Consider the following 17498-nt stretch of genomic DNA (forward strand, 5'->3'; position numbering starts at 1 on the left):
AACCCAAAAAAGACCAAACTACTACTTTTTTTCGTCATGAAAAAACAAAACTTAAAGTCCTCTCTTCTGATAATACAAACACTGAAGTCACTTCTCTTAGCAAACTATTAGGGATAATAGTGGATAATAATCTTACATTCAACCGGCATATACAAAATTTCACAAGAAAAACTCATCAAAAACTAGGGATGCTTTACAAAGCTAAGAAATTTCCCACTGATGCAACTAAAACTGCACTTGCCACTACCTATCTCCTCCTCAATCTTCCTTATGGTGCTCCTATCCATATTAACCTCCAGGTTTCACAAAAATTAAAACTTGAATAATGTTATAACAAAGTTGCTAAATTTACAGCACATACCCCATTCAGACCAACCGCTGTATAGCACTGAAAAGCCTAAATTATTTAGAACTGCCACATCAATGAATATATACACAACTGCTTACCATCTATAGAATTATCCAGCATCCATCTGCCTGTCCAGCACAAAAAATGCAACCATGTCCTCAGTCATTGAGATCCATTGACAAAAATCTCCTGTCTACAAACTTGGCAAATCTGCTGGGCATTGTCTGTACATGTATAAAGTTGCTAAGGCCTGAAACTCCTATCCTGTATCCTTCACAGCTATACCATCCATTCCATCTTTCAAAACTACTCTGAAAGCTTTCCTAGATAAAATCTGGCTCTGTTCTTGCACAAATCCAGGACAAACTATATCTCTAAATATGAATAGATATTCTTTCATTCCTTATACTTCCTTACTCTCCCTTATTCACTTGCTTCTTTACTGCTATCTAATTCTCTTCCCTGACTTTAAATATACCATAAGCCTGTTCTTCCCTCACTTCATATTGCAATTCCTAGTTGTATTAGACTAGCTTACCTTTAATTTGTCTACAAACTGACTAAAATTTCTCTAAATATTAAATGATTGCCATAAATCTTATATCAATTTTTAACCAATGGTTTTATATTATGTCTAATTTGTTATAATTATTTAAAATACAAATGGTTTTGTTTTATTTTTAAAGATTGTAAAATTATTGTTCTTAAAATGATTTGTTATAATTTGAAGCTTTTATCCCTGGTCCTCCACTGAAAGTTGTCTTCTACCCAGTCGGACTTTTCTGGTAATCAAATGTCAATAAGTAAATAAATAAATACAGATTTGCAGTTATAGGACTTCATGCAAATATGCTGACCTCACAAGATCCTAACATAGTGAAAGTTTTAAAACATGAGGAGAACAAGTCTAAGATTAATCCATGCTTAGTTTAGCAGAAGCATATCTGTGTCAAGGGGAAACAGAAATCATACCAAAAGCATATTAAAAATCAGGCAGCAACTGGATGTGACAAAAAACAAAAGAGAGGATAAAAGGTTAAGAATCAGATGAGAAGACAAGAAATGTGGAAAATACATAAATATAGTTCCAAGTCAGGAAACTCCTGGAATAACCTCATGTTTATTTATTTTATTTATTTATTTGTCATTTGTTTACCAGGGTGGTCTCACTGGGTTTAAAGAACCCATTTTCAACAGAGGCTCTGGGGAAAAGCTCCACATACAGTACAATGCAAATACAGTATAATCCAATCCAATGCAAATGGCATTAGGAATACTATACACAAATAAGTTGAAAGAACATAAGCTATGTTACAAGATATTACAATGTATACTACACATCTACACAATTCTATAGAGTTAAAACATTATAGATAATAATAGTCACTCTCACCATATACATAGCCTATGAGTAGATACTGTCCAAAACTACTATGTAGGTAGTGCAATGTATGACACTGACTGTTATAGTACATGAAAAAATAGAATGTTGGTTTCAGTTAGGAAAATAATATCCAGAAAGTTAGTGATGCAGAAAGATAGTGAGAGAGTTAAGAAGAATAGAGGCATTACAGTCTGAGCAGTAGTTTAAGGATACGGTATAGAAACAGAGAAACAGAGAAGGAGTTAGGAGAGCCTTAGGATCTTGCAGACTATGAGGGAGTGACATGTGACACAAAAGGAGGATGAGGCTAGTGAGGAAAAAGAGGAAGAGATGAGCATTACGCAGGCTTTATCCAGGAGCAGAGCCATGTATTTTTGAGATGATTTTTTAAAGAGGCTTTGAAATGGGTTAGGCCAGGCATGAATCTGGTAGTCACAGGTAGTGAATTCCATATAGAGACAGAGTATGAATACAGAGAGTGACCAGGTTTTCTTGTAGGTTTTGAAATAGCTAAGAGATTTTTATCTTTTGATCATAGGGATCAATACGGTGTGTAAGGTGTGATTAGATTGGCTAGTGCAGGGCAGGCAGTAGGCTTGAAAATAAGGTTGTCCAAGGTGGATAGATGAGTAAAAGCAAGTTGGTTAGGGAGTTCAAGCCAGTTTAGTTCTAGTAGTGGTTACAGTGGTGTGTGTGACTTTTAGAATTTGTGGCAAACTTTGCAACTTTGTTGTAGCACTGCTCCATCTTGCTAAGGTAGAAGTTAATATAGGAGCTCTGTAAAGAAGGGAGGGAAGTAAAAATGTTTTTGCAAGGGTAGTTTTAGTTGCTGCAGTAAAGACATTTTTTTCTATATGAGAGTCCCAGTTTTTGATAAGTTTTCTTTACATTTTACTATATATGGGGGTTGAATGAAAGTTTATTGTCAATGATAACTCCTAGAAGTTTGGTTTCCCACACTGTTTCTATGACAGTGTTGTCAGAGGCAAGGATGTTGAAATAATCAGTGACAGGGGAGGTGTTTTGGGGTGAGAGAGTACTTGTAAAGTCTTCTTTGGATTAAGAAAGAGTTGTGCCTTTCTTAGCCAGGATTCAACTTCAATAAAGGACTGTTGAGTTTTTGAAAGTATTTCTGGTAGTGTTTGAGCAGTACAGATTATGGTGGAATCATCAGCATATTGAATGAGGGTTCCAGGGTGAGAGGCAGTGTGAAGGTTGTTTGTGAAAATGTTGAAGAATAGGGATTCGAGGATGGAGCCTTGAGGGACTCCAGTAGGGGTATGCAGAAAATGTGAGAGATCATTGGACCATTTCACTGCTTGTTTACGATCCTTGAGGTATCTCTGAAACCATTTTACAGTGTCATCTGAAAAGCTTAAGTTAGACAGTGTGTTCAATAGTAAGGTGAAGCACTGTGTCAAAGGCCTTGGAGAGATCAAGAAAAACTGAAGCTGTATAGCATCCTGCATCTCTGGCCTTGTGCACATGTCTGTAAAGGATAATAGAGCTGTAGTTGTGCTGTGGTTGGGTCTGAAGCCATGTTGGGTTTTGGTTAAAAGATTGTTTTGCAATAGGTATTGCATTACTTGCTGAGGGAGACCTCTCTCAACAATTTTAGATATGGGTGACAAGATGAATATAGAAGGGAAATTGGATGGTTCAAAAGAGTTAGTTCCTTTATGGATAGAGGTGATGTGAGATTCTTTCCATATAATAGCCACTTCTGATTCAGATAAAGACCTATTTATAAGGATACTGATTGGGTAGGTGATGGAGTTGGCAGTCAGTTTCAGGTAGTGTGATGGAAGATTATCAGCTGAGGTGGAACAGGGTTTTAGTTTTTGTAGCAGTTTCTTAATGGTGTCAGTGGGTATGGGCTGAAATGAGAATTGGGTTTGTATGACATTTTGTTGAGTGGGGGGTTATTAATGATAGGGTTAGACATAGTTGATTGTCTAGGATTGGTGTCTGAATAGGTTGAAGGGTGGAGGGTCCAGCATTAGGGATGCTAGATAGTAGGTTTGATGTTGATTTTATGAAGTGCTTCTTAAAGCTGTCAGCTATTTGTGATGGAGGAGAATCAGATGATAGGGTGTGCTCTCTGTTTGTTCCAGGGTTAAGTAGAGAAGACATGGAGTGATACAATTTACTGGCGTTGATTTTATGCTGGAGGTGAAACTGGAAATAGTATGACTTCCTATCTCTGTTGATTAATTTTGTCACTTTGTTACAAAGTGCAGATAAAAAACACAAGTGAACCACAGCAAACCGGCTACTTAGCTACTGTTCAAAAAAGAAATCAGTCCATATAAAAGCAAACTTCTTCTTTATTGTGGAACCACGAAATGAGCGCTTTCACGTATCTAAAATACGCTTCATCAGATTTTAATGTGCAATGTATCAGCTCAGTTTATATAGTATCTGTATTCATATAATTAAGGCAATTAACTTACTAATTGAATCCATTTGTCTCTGATTGAGCAGCATAACTTTCTATTTAAAGTTATAAGAGCACTGTTAAATCTATTGTCTCCGTGGTTTGTTAAACCAATATACAATTTAATCTAAATGTCAAACATCTTTAATGTCACTTAAAATACAAAAATATAGAAGTAAAAATAAGAATGTATGAAATATACATCACAAGTAAACATCAAAAATCATCATGAAAGGAGTCAAACAAAAACCTAGAATAATATATATTAATAAAACTTAAAACATTTGTCCAAGCCATGTGCCTCATTAATTACCTCTGCTTAGTGTCCGTTTCTCCCATATTCAATCTAATTGAAATGTGTATATTTATCAAATATCATTTCTACCCAATATAATCATGATATATTAATAAATAAAAACAATTCTTTTTTTTGTTACAAAGTGTTTTGAAATTGACATGATTTTGTTCATTTGTGTTTAGTTTCCAGGTTATCCAGGCTAGGTCCCTTTGCTTCATCAGGTGTTTACATTCCTTTGAGAGCCTTGGTGCTGAGTTATTTTTAATTATTTTCAAACAAATGGGAGCTAGGGTGTTAAGTATGTGAAGGAATGTGTTATTAAAGTATAGTACAGCATCATCAAGGGGTAGTTATTTAAGTATGTGAAGGAATGCATTATTAAAGTACAATACAGCATCATTAAGGGGTAATTGTTTAAGGGGTGTCCAGTCTATTTCATGTAGGAGATTGTTGAATTTATGCTGACAAAAATTAGTTGAGTTCCTAACTGATTTTACAGTGGGTACTCATAGTTGCTGGGAGTTTGTTCTAAGGGAATAAGCTGGCAGATGATCACTCAGGGAGCTAGACAGTGTACCAGAAGAGGTGTAATTGTTGAGGTGGGATGCTAGAATCCAGTCTAGGTTGGATTGGTAGGTAAAATCTTTGCTGTATCTTGTTGGAGTATTGATCAGCTGAGAAAACCATACAGATTTATACTGTTTATGGAGGAGCTGGAAGCTGTGGTTTGACAGACTATATTTACATCTCCTACGATTATTGTTTTGAGGTTTATTGTTTGGAATGTCCATGATAAAACACTTTGCAGCACTGGTATATTATGACCTGGTGGGATATATACTACTATTATGCAAATTATTTTTGATGTGTTGAGGTTCAAAAAAGAGATTAGTATCTCAGCATTAGAAAAGATGGGTATACTACTGGTGTAGGGCGTGATGCTGAATGTAGAAAGATATAGAAGGTCTATCCCACACCCATTTTTTAGATCTATCTGTTCTGGTTATTCAAAGGTTGGAGGTATTCTTTCTGAGTCTTTTACATTAGAGTGTCACCATGTTTCGGTAAGAGCTAGTATGGCAGGTTTATTTTGATCAATCCAGGCATGCAGTGGGGCTATTTTATTACATATACTTCTAAGATTTAGTGCAAGTATGTTTAAATCTTTGGTGTTACTGTTGTAATTAGGATTAGAGGGTGGGCCTGGGTTAAGATATATGTCTCCAAATTTGAGAAGAATGAGTACCATGAGAAGTGTTTTTTATTCATAGGTAATAGTGTCAACTGTGGTTTCATGGGAGGGGAGGAGGCAAATCTGCCACTTGAATAATATGAGAGGGTATAGCGAAAAAGCTGTGAGGAGATATTTGAGAAGCTGTGTTGTTTATTGGGGAGATGGTTGGAGGAGGTTGTTGATGTATATTGGTATGTGGGGGTATGCAAGGATATAGTTGTAACAAAGCTGAGAATTAAGAGTAAAGAGTTTAGACTGGTTAGAAGAAGCATGCCAACTGTAATGGTGGGTTTAAAAATAGTAAATGTGGTATTTATGTGTTAGAATGTACTATTGAATGTAAATAGATATGTATATTATGTAGTGATATGTGAGCTGTCAAAGGAAAAAAACTTCAAAGACCAATACACGTAAGGTTCACCTAAAGCACTTTAATTTACTTGCAGCAAGGAGACAAAAACATGCAAATACAAGGATTTGTCTAACTACTAACAGGAAGTATGTTCATTCTTATATTAATTTACAAGACATGGCCCTCTAAGCTGATGTAATCAAACACAACTTTTAGCATTGTTCTACAGCAGATGTTACTTCAGATTTTCTGCTGACATGACTAGATTTGTGAGAAACTTTTCAGAAAAACAACCTGGCCTTGGTGACTATTAATCCGTTTACAAGCATCTATTGTACAGTGTTACTTTTCAAGATACTTTTCTAATACAGATACAAGCAAATGCTGATTGCAGTTCATATTTTCAAGAAGGCATTGTACTAATTATCTGTAACTTCTACAGCTGTGTATTTTCTCATGGCACAGCAGAACGTCTTGTCTAAGTTTCATACAAGTAGTATTGTTCTATTCATTATTTTCCTAACGCAAGCAGAAATCACCTGCTTCTCAGTAAATTTTCAAGGCACAAGCAAGATTTAACTAACAGTACAAGGTCAGAAAGCAACTGCAGTTTGTACAGATTTATGCAGTATGAAATAGAATAAATGTGTTAACTCTTTTCAAGATTCTAAATGCACTAAGCATATTGCTAATACACACATTAATACAAATTTTTCTAACATTTCCCTCCTATTAATACTTTTATTCTACTTTCAAGATAAGCATAAACAGTTTGTTTTCTTCTCCTAACCTCTTCCACTCAGGATTTGCAGTTAAGAGAGTAATTCAGTTTAAACTTATGAAAGCTTTCAGTCTTTTAACAGTTCTTCAAACTCAGCACTTTGATATAAGGTTTCAGAAACTGACATGTCTATAAGGTCTTTAATCAGTCTTTTCATGCAGGGGATACCACAACAAACACATACTCCCAGTAGGAGCATACCTACACAAATGGCAATCAGGATGTTCATTAGGATGGTACCCCACCCCCCAAACCATTTCTGGAAAAAGTCCGTAAGTGGGTTTGGGCCTGGTTTGGTCATGGCCGACACTTGCTGAATTACCTGAAGATGATTGTCTATCGCGTGTTTATGGTCAGGAATATACGAACAGCATTCTTCTTGGATTAAAGCGCACGTTCCACCTCTCGCCGCAAGGGTGAAGCTGAGAGACATGCGATTTTGGAGCACTACAGTTCTCACAGCATTCAGTTCATCAGTCACCAATTCGAGAGCAGAAAAAGTTGCGTTGCTCATTACTTTGAGACGTTTTGACAGTTTTCTCAGCTCCCAGATCGATTTCACTGCTACATATGCTGGTAATATGCCTGCCCACGATATAATGCTATCACTCAAGTCCATGTGTGTCAGTCCTTTACCTAGAGAGTGATGGTCTTTCCAACATGCATCGATTTGTCCCACTGGATTTACAGGTTTCTTGATGACTTCTCGGGCATTTCGAATTTTTCCATGAGGCAAAACTGCAGTGTGTCGTATGGCCGGAACCAGGTAACCCAAAAAACAACTGCCGGACCAATTCTCAGGTAACCATTTATATGCCTTTCTGCCACACACACAAAACAACAATCCTCTACTTTAGTAGTAACCTTGCTATGAATGTACACTTGCCCTGCATGAAACATTTTTCTATCAATTATAGACAGCTGTTTATACAGAACAGAATTATGTTTTACTTCATCAAGTGTTTTGTGCATCAATCCAAGAAATGAATCATAGTTTGTATTACAATAAAGATCTACTTTGTTACCTTTAGTGTAACATCTATAAGGAACAGTCACATTGCAATTGCTCCAACCCACCTGAACAGTATCATTTTTATAAAAACACACAGTTCCCTTTTGTGGAACAGACAAGTGCAATGCTATTTTATCTTGTGCTGTAATGGTTGAGGTATCATAAATCAAGTTCTCCCAGGTCTCATTGATTCCTTAGGGGGACTGTAGTCATTAATAACCCCCCGTATGCTGTCGGCAAAGCTGTGCAAATCCAGCAATTTGAAACATTGAAAGTCTCAGCATACACATATTTAATTGCCTGGTAAGTGTTAAAGTTTGGATGCTAGTTTATGAGTAACGCTTCACGTTTATTCAGTTCAGTCTGTGTGGCTGGGAAAAGAAAAGGCCACAACAAAAATATTATTGTCACTAATACAGTTAACAGGATGATTATGCAATACTTCTGAGGAAAGGGTTGTTCTGCATTCCTGTTTCTTCTGGACTCTATCATTTTTGCTCTTGGCATGTAACAAGATTTTTGTCCAGTTCAAAGTTTTTAACTAAATCACAGTGCGTCAAGTGGATCCGAGAGGCACGTTCTGCAATTTTGACTGCAGTGGGTGCTGACAAAAGCACTTGATATGGATCTTCCCATTTCGGAGATGCCCAATTTTTCCTCTTAACTATCTTCAGCCAGATCCACGCTCAAGGGGGCACTGCAACTTCTGACGGTCTGGTTCGTTCTTTATCTGAAACAGAATTTAACTGCAACAAATGTTTAGAATTTAACAAATTACGCATATACTCTGCTAATGTACTGTCAGCTTCCAGGTCTGCGGGCATGAGAAATTTCCACTGAGGTATATAGTAAGCCCTTCCAAAGAGCTTTTCAAAAGGAGTCAATCCTTTTGCATTTGGAACAGTTCTCATGCTCAACAGTGCCAGGGGCAGACAGTACACCCAGTTTCTTTGTGTTTCTATCATTAATTTTCTTAGCTTACTCTTTAAAATCCCATTATGCCTCTCTACTAGCCCTGCTGATTGCGGGTGATACACACAATGATTCTTTAGAGAAATGCAAAATTGTTTACTTAACTGCTGTATGGTCTGATTCACGAAGTGTGTGCCGTTGTCACTGTAGATCCTTTCTGGAATGCCAAATCTAGGGATGATTTCTTTAACAAGAACTTTGGCCACCGTCGTAGCATCTGGATTTTTAGTCGGAAAGGTTTCCACCCATCTGGAAAACATATCTACAATGACAAGACAATACTTCTTATTTTCACATTTATTCAACTCTACGAAATCCATACAAATAGTATGAAATGTATACGGTGGTGTAGGGAAACTCCCTTGCTTGGGATTTAATGCCCCTTGTGCATGATGTTTATTTACAGATGTGGCATAATGAACAAAAGTTTTTAGAGTAGTTTGTAAATCCGTACGTCATGAACACTTGGTTCACCAGCTGTACCATCCCCCCTGTTGAGACATGGCATTGCCTATGGCTCAACAAAGCTGCATATCTAAACAAATTAGATGGCAATATCGGTTTTCCTTCTTTAGAGATGTACAGCCCCTTTTCGAGAATTGCTCCTTGTTTTACCCATCCTTGTTTTTCAGTTTGTGTGGTAAGCGTTTGCATTGTCTTTAACATTTCTAAATCTAAAATCTCAGAGGGTTGTAGTTCCTCATTCAAAAGAAATACTTCTGAAGCTGCCTGCTTTGCAGCTGTTTCAGCTCTCGCATTACCTTTTGAAATCCTGTCCTGTTGCTTGGTATGAGCTGTACATTTACAAATAGCTACTTTCTGAGGTAACTGAATAGATTCTAAAAGATCTAGAATAAACTGTGCATGGCTGATTGGTTTGCCAGTAGATGTTATCATTCCTCGATTTTTCCACTGTTGTGCAAAAACATGTACAGTAGAAAAAGCATACTGGCTGTCAGTAAAAATATTTACACATTTACCCTTTGCTAAGGTACATGCCCGTGTCAAGGCAATCAATTCTGCTGCCTGTGCAGATAAACTATGTGGTAAAGATTTCGCTTCTATAATGTCTGTGTCAGAAACTACTGCATATCCTACTAGGTTCTGTCCTGCAGGACACCTTTTGCATGAGCCGTCCACATAGTATGTCACCTCGGCATCATCCAAGGGAACATCCATAAGGTCTTTTCTAGGCAGTGTCTTTTGCTCAATCACCTGCAGGCAGCTGTGTGGTGTGCCATCTGCAGGGGTTGGGAGCAAGGTAGAAGGATTCAAAGTCGTACATCGTTCAATTGTCATATGAGGTTGGCTCAACAATATAGTCTTACAGGAAAGATGCCTAGCAGGGGAAAGATATGCTACCTTCTCTTGCAGCAAAATAATCGCGACTGCATGAGGCACTCTCAATGTGAGAGGGTGGAACAATACTATTGAGGCCGAAGCCTGTACTGCCATTGCAGCTGCAACTACTGCTTGTACACAGTGAGGTAAAGACCATGCCACTGGGTCTAGTTGTGATGAATAATAAGCAATGGGGCATTGCTTATCCCATGCTGTTGTATTAACACTGATGTCATATAACCTTGCTTACAATCTACAGTTTGGAAAAAACGTTTATGATAGTTTGGTAATCCCAAAACTAATGAGGAAGCTATTAACTGTTTCAATTTGCAGAAAGCAGATTCTGCTTCTGGTGTCCATTGTAATAAATCCTGTGCTGCCATAGGCTTTTTATAAATCAGGTTAGTCAACGGTGCAGGATTCCAAGGCATAGTTTGGAATCTAACTTCGACAAAAATTAGTCATACCCAGGAAGGACATAATTTCCTTCTTGGTAGTGGGTTTTGGTGCTTGCTAAATCACTATTTTTCTGTCCTCATCTAATGTCCTACCTTCCTTGGATATTACATATCCTAGGTATTTAACTTGTTTTTTTCCAAAGCTGCAGTTTATTTTTGTTTACTTTATGTCCTTCAGTGGCTAAAAATTGTAATAGCACTATCTTCTTTACAATCTTGCTGGGTGGGGGACGCCAGCAGGATATCGTCAACATAAAGCAAAATCTGACTACCTCTTGGTGGGGTAAATCTTGTCAAGTTGCTTGCCATTTCTTGTGAGAATATTGTTGAACTTTCACAATATCCCTGTGGTAGTCACGTATATGTATACCTTTTCCCCTGAAATGTGACTGCAAACCAATGCTGGCTGTCAGGGTGTATCGGTATCGAAAAGAACGCATTGCTGATGTCTATCACAGAAAAATATTTCTGTTGAGGTTTTAAATCATTCAACACGGTGTGTGGGTATGGCACCATAGGTGCCCTTGGTATTACTGCGTCATTTACAGCTTGTAAATCTTGGACCATACGCCATTCTCTATTTGCTTTCTTAACAGGAAATAAGGGTGTGTTACATGGTGAATCAGGAGATTCCACCAGCACCCCTTCCTTAAGAAAAGCTGCTATAATAGGTTTGATTCCTACTTCTGCATCTTTTCTTAAGGGATACTGTCTCTTTTGTGGTCTAAATGCTGACTTTGGCATAATATTAACTGGTCCTGCTGTACGAATAAGTCCTACATCTGATTTTCCTGTTGACCAGAGATTTTCTGGTATATTCTGTAAGGCATTCTCTTTCTCCTTCAATAGGAGTGCCAATCAGCTGTCCTTGCTAGACTGCAAGTGTACAGCTGGGTGGGTCTGAGTTATCCAATTCAGCTTCTGCACTTGTATTCCCTGTTCTGACAGTTCTAACTCTGTCTGTTTTCCCCATCTCGTGACTTTTTCTCCTAAGTCTACCCATTTTACATTCTTGTCCTTAGTTAAGCTAACATGTGGTAATCGATTAGATTTATAAAGTGCAAAGAACTCCTGGGGCAATGAACAGCTGACTACACTGTTCCCTTCTGTGTCCCAGTACAGATTACGTAATACCAATCTGTTTGCACGATTTCTAAACAATTCTTGCTCATATTCCTTATCAGGTCCTGGTGTATTACAATAATACAGAGTACAGTGCAACAAATGTTGTTTATCAACGTCAAGGGAAAGGAACTTGCTGATGGCTACGTTCATCAACTCCTCGGTCACCGCCCCTGGACCAGTCGTAAACAAGTCCTGGCTGTACCAATAAAACATTTCACCCTCCGATTGCGCTGCAAAGGTATCAATTTGTCGCTGTGCTTCCATACCCTGCACAGTCAGAACTACTGCTATACCAAATAGCTGCATAAGGTCTCTGCCCAAGAGGTTTACTGGGCATTTTGCAGATACAACAAGTTTACTTTTCTGGGTTAATCCTGAAACAAGATCAGTTATCACAATATTATTGTGAGGGAGAGGGGCTCCCAATACAGCTGTCCATTAGCTGCTTTCACTAATATGTAATCAGGTGACTCTGAATTCTCTGGCAGTTTGGAGGGATGTACCAAGGTCCGTGATGCCCCTGAGTCACACAAGAATCTGACTTCCCTCCCTTCTACCAGGAGTGTAACTTCTGGTTTTGTGTCTGCTAAATAGAGCTCTAAGCTCAATAAAGCCAAATCCAATATTTCATTTTCTTCACTATCCTTGACTTCTTGCACTTCCTCTATGTCTTCTGTCACATTCTCTACTCCCTCTATCACATACTCATTTGTCCTTTCTCCGCTATCCCCTTCTAGTGATTCCTGACTACCATATTGTCAGTCCTCACCCTCCTTATCCTCCGTGGTTGCCTTCTTGTTTTTCTTGCAATCCCTTGCCAAGTGTCCTTTCTTACCGCATTTAAAACCTTCACCCCTTTTCTTTTGCCCTTCAAAGTCCTCTGATCATTGATCAGATTGTTTGTTTCCCTGGGTATTTTTCTTGCCATTTTTCCCAGACTGTACTACATAAACTTCTTCACCATCTTCTACAGAAAATACTTGGGCTTTCTTTTTCTTTTTGCTATTAAAATGCCTTTTGGCATGCCTAGCATATTCAAGTAATGATTGTAACCTGCTTGTACGATGATCTACCATGTGTTTTGTAATAAAGCTGCTTATAGATGCAATACTGCCTTTCAAAAATGCATTCTTTAACTGCTGCTCATATGGGGAATCATGTGTCTGATCTTCAGGAACCTGCATTCCACAATGGTTATTAAAACATTCTAATAATCTGGCATAATATTTGTCAATAGCTTCACCTTCCTGTTGGATTTATTGATTAATGCAAGTCCAGTCTGCCCTAGGCTTCTATTTCTCAGAGATTCGGTCTGTAAGACCTTTCACTCTGTTGTCTAATTCTGCGCTGCTATGTGGGAGGGGCCTGAGCGCAATATCACGTGGATTCCAGTTGCCACTAATCATGTGCCAATCTGGTCCCACAATTTGTCTGACTACTTTTTCTACCTCTTCTCTGTTTAAAATATAACTCGGTCTCATTCCTTGCAAATCTTCTAAGAACTTTCTAAAATTAACTACTGGATGGAGAATTCCCTCAGTGGCTTTCCGGATGTCTTCCGGAGTCCAGGGTCTATACACTAGAATAGCTGGGTCCTGACCTTCTTGCCCTGCCTGAGGATTAGGCACTTCTATAAGTGGGCATATTTCTTCTTCACTCATAAATCGTGAATTTCTATCCATTTGATATAACTCAATGTCCCCTTTTGAGTTTCCTGCCCATGTTCGAGACCTGGTCTCGACGGGATATCTAACAAACAATTTCGCTTTTGTAATGTCTCTACTTGCAATGACAGCAGGATATCACAGGGGTGGACTAATTTGTTCACTTGCCTCATATTCTGGTAAAGGAGGCAGAAGGGCTGACACTATTACTAAGTTATTGTCCTCCTTATCTAAAAACATTGCTTTTGAATTATTACTCTTTTGTTCCCTTCGGTTTACTTCCTCAATCTACCTGTGTGCCTGAGGAATTCCTAATTGTCGTTGCTTTTTATCCGACCTCTAGAATTGGTTTTAAGCTGTTGGACAAGTGAGGATTTTTCTAGTTTACCGTCAAATTCATACTTATTAACCCATTTTGAGTAGTATTTAATATTATCAGCACGCTGTGACTGCATGTATTTTGCGTCTTCGGTTAACGGCAGATTTTGGGACCTTTTTGTACAATTATTACCCATTTTGTTCTACCTTTCATTACGTAACACCTTATTTTTAACGTGGTACCATGGATATTTTTATAGTCTCTTCAGAATGACTGCCTACCTGCTCTGTTTCCCTGATCTATGACAAGACAGTAATCTTTCTGTCCCTGACTTATAAATAAAGTCTTAACAGAACAAATACAAATCTAGTCCCTGATCTAAAACAGAAAAAGAAGGTAGATTCACCTTACCTGAGCCTTCGTGATTGATCACCTGGTTCGAGTAAACCCATCCTTCAGTCGCACATCAGAAAGTGGCTGGCCTCTTTTGTACGACAATTCAGTCGGAGGACTTTTCAAATAAGAAGAACCGATGTGGTTTCTTCCTCATATGGTTTCAAGCCACCTGGCCTGTCTGATCTGAGGTGAAGTGAAGGTTTCCGGTCCGAAGGACAAATCTGTCAAAGGAAAAAACTTTAAAGACCAATACACATAAGGTTCAGTTATGGCACTTTAATTTACTTGCAGCAAGGAGACAAAAACATGCAAATACAAGGATTTGTCTAACTACTAACAGGAAGTATGTTCATTCTTATATTATTTTACAAGACATGGCCCTCTAAGCTGACATAATCAAACACAACTTTTAGCATTGTTCTACAGCAGATGTTACTTTAGATTTTCTGCTGACATTACTAGATTTGTGAGAAACTTTTCAGAAAAACAACCTGGCCTTGGTGACTATTAATCCGTTTACAAGCATCTATTGTACAGTGTTCCTTTTCAAGGTACTTTTCTAATACAGATACAAGCAAATGCTGATTGCAGTTCATATTTTCAAGCAGGCTTTGTACTAATTATCTATAACTTCTACAGCTGTGTATTTTCTCATGGCACAGCGGAACTTCTTGTCTAAGTTTCATACAAGTAGTATTGTTCTATTCATTATTTTCCTAACACAAGCAGAAATCACCTGCTTCTTAGTAAATTTCCAAGGCACAAGCAAGATTTTAGCTAGCAGTACAAGGTCAGAAAGCAACTGTAGTTTGTACAGATTTATGCAGTATGAAATAAAATAAATGTGTTAACTCTTTTCAAGCTTCTAAATGCAATAAGCATATTGCTAATACACACATTAATACATATTTTTCTAACATGAGCATTGGAAATGCTTTCACTTCAGAGTGGGCTTTGACAATGTGGTTAGGTGTTTTGCCTTGTGGTTTATGATAAGGAGGGGTGGGGGACATGTGATTGGTCAGTCGTAAAATTCTGGTGCAATGTTAGTTTGATGTGTTTAATCTTAAACGAATATTGTACAATGACATTCATTTTACTCATCCAGCATCTATTCTTACTAGTAAAAGAACAGGTACCTTTCCTTGTCACAGTTGCAATAGATGCAGCTTCATTTATGAAGTACAAGAGTTCCAACATCCTAGCATGAATTATACTTTTCAACCGAGATTTTTTGCAACTTGTACCACAAAAAATCTCATTTATCTTGCTACTTGTAAAAAATGTCAGGCTTTTTACGTAGGGCTAACAAAAAGATGTCTGAAGGACAGAATATATGGTCACCTCTATGATATACAGAGAAAAAATGACTTAAATGCTCTAGCAAAACATATAATAGAGTACCCTTTACACAAGTTTTGTTTTAGAGTTTTAGAGATAGTTACAATTAATAAGAGAGGTGGCAATAATGCCACACATTTAAGCAATAAAGAATTAAAATGTATCCTAAGACTAGGTGCCCATATACCTTCTGGTATAAATAGTTACATTTCTATAAAACCTGTTCTAGAAACTAGATGAGTTCTTACACATTATATTATACTATATGTCATCCAGACATATATACATACATTTTTTTAAGTAATGTGATATGTATATTTATAAAGAACAACATTTTTGCATTTTTTGTATCCTGTTTATAGTAATGATACTTATTTATTTATTTATTTATTTATTTATTTATTTATTTATTTATTTATTTTTGAATAATTTATTTAAATTAATTCATTCAAATTACATTCACTTTATATATCATATATTTTTATTCATATTTTTCATAATATTTGAATCTATATTAATGTGTTTTTATTGATTTTAAGTGATGACTTTTCCTGTACTTTTCAAGCATATATTACACATTCTATATTATGCATTTTAACTTATTATTAATGGATATTTATAACTGGTAAAAATGCTATGTACCAGTTCCTCCTTTCTTCCCTCTCCCCCCCCCTTTTTCTCCTCCCCCTCCCCCCCTTCCCCTTTTTCATTCACTTATTTCATGGTTATTCACCTATGAGATTTTTTATCTATTATAGTGCTTTATTTATAAGGATACACTTTTGTATTTCATGGTATTTTGTTTAACAGCATCTTTTGAATGCAATATATAACATTAGTTAGTTGATATTCACTGTTGTTTAAATGAACTAAAGATATGATGTGCTAGCCTGACTCTAAATTGAACGTGAACCTAACTCAATTGAGCTTAATTGAATGCATTTTATTTAATTAATCAATTATGGATATTAACTTTGGCGCCTTTTTTGGTATATAAGTAGAAGTTTTTAGTAATTTTACATTGTCTGATGAAGCGTAGTAGGTACTACGCGAAAGCGCTCACACTTTAATAAAATTTCTTTTTGGATTATTACTGGACCATTTTTGGACTTTTACTAGACTGTTTCATGCTGGCTTACTTTGGATTTATTATTATGATCCTGAACTGATTCGTGGTGAGAGAACCTGGTATCAACTACTCTGCCTGCCTTACTCTACAGGTACTCTCTTCAGCTATCGAGTGTTTTTTTATTACATTTTACTTTTTCTGCTTCGGCTATTACACCGATAGCACGCGATGGAAACTGTAAATATAGAACTAGACTATTGCCCAGGGATGAGGGATGCTTCAGCCATTTGGATGGGGCTTCTACACCAACAAGCAAACCCTTTATTGGCTCTGGACTTATCGCATGTTAACAGCACTGTTCCTGCAAATGAAGAAGGTAACAATATCATGGAGTTTAATACTGCATCTAAGGAACTTGAGGACGATATGTACAGGCTACAGCGGTACGCCTGGCAAAGACAGCATCTAGAGGCATGCTTACATCATCGTATTGTACCGAGGGGGATGAGGGTCCTCTGCATGCCGACTTATGGGGAGACGCATCCCACACTCCTTAAGAAATGGCAGGACCTGAATATTGACCTTGGTTTCAGGTACATTAAGTTACTTCTTGAATATTTTAATCCACTAGAATCTGATTTACGTAGCAAAATTGATCTTATGTATAAAGATCTAAATGATCGTTTTAAATCAGATTATTGCGCCTAGAGAATGCATAACATATGTTTACAGGTTAATGCATATAGTGAAAGGCTTAAAGCAACTAAGTTACGTAAACTACAAAGGGACTTCAATGATTTTGCTTCCCGACAAATATTTGTTTGGCCGAAACGCAATACTGCTGCTCTGAATACAGGAAATGGCATTGATAATGCGGGACATCTTCATTTGAATGATTTATCTATTAGTGTTCAACATGCTGCAGAAAAATCTGTTTGTTGTACCAATAATACAATGGGGAACAAT

This window comes from Protopterus annectens, chromosome 2.part2 (assembly GCF_019279795.1).
Source record: "Protopterus annectens isolate FY-2018-M chromosome 2.part2, PAN1.0, whole genome shotgun sequence".
Taxonomy (NCBI): Eukaryota; Metazoa; Chordata; order Ceratodontiformes; family Protopteridae; genus Protopterus; species Protopterus annectens.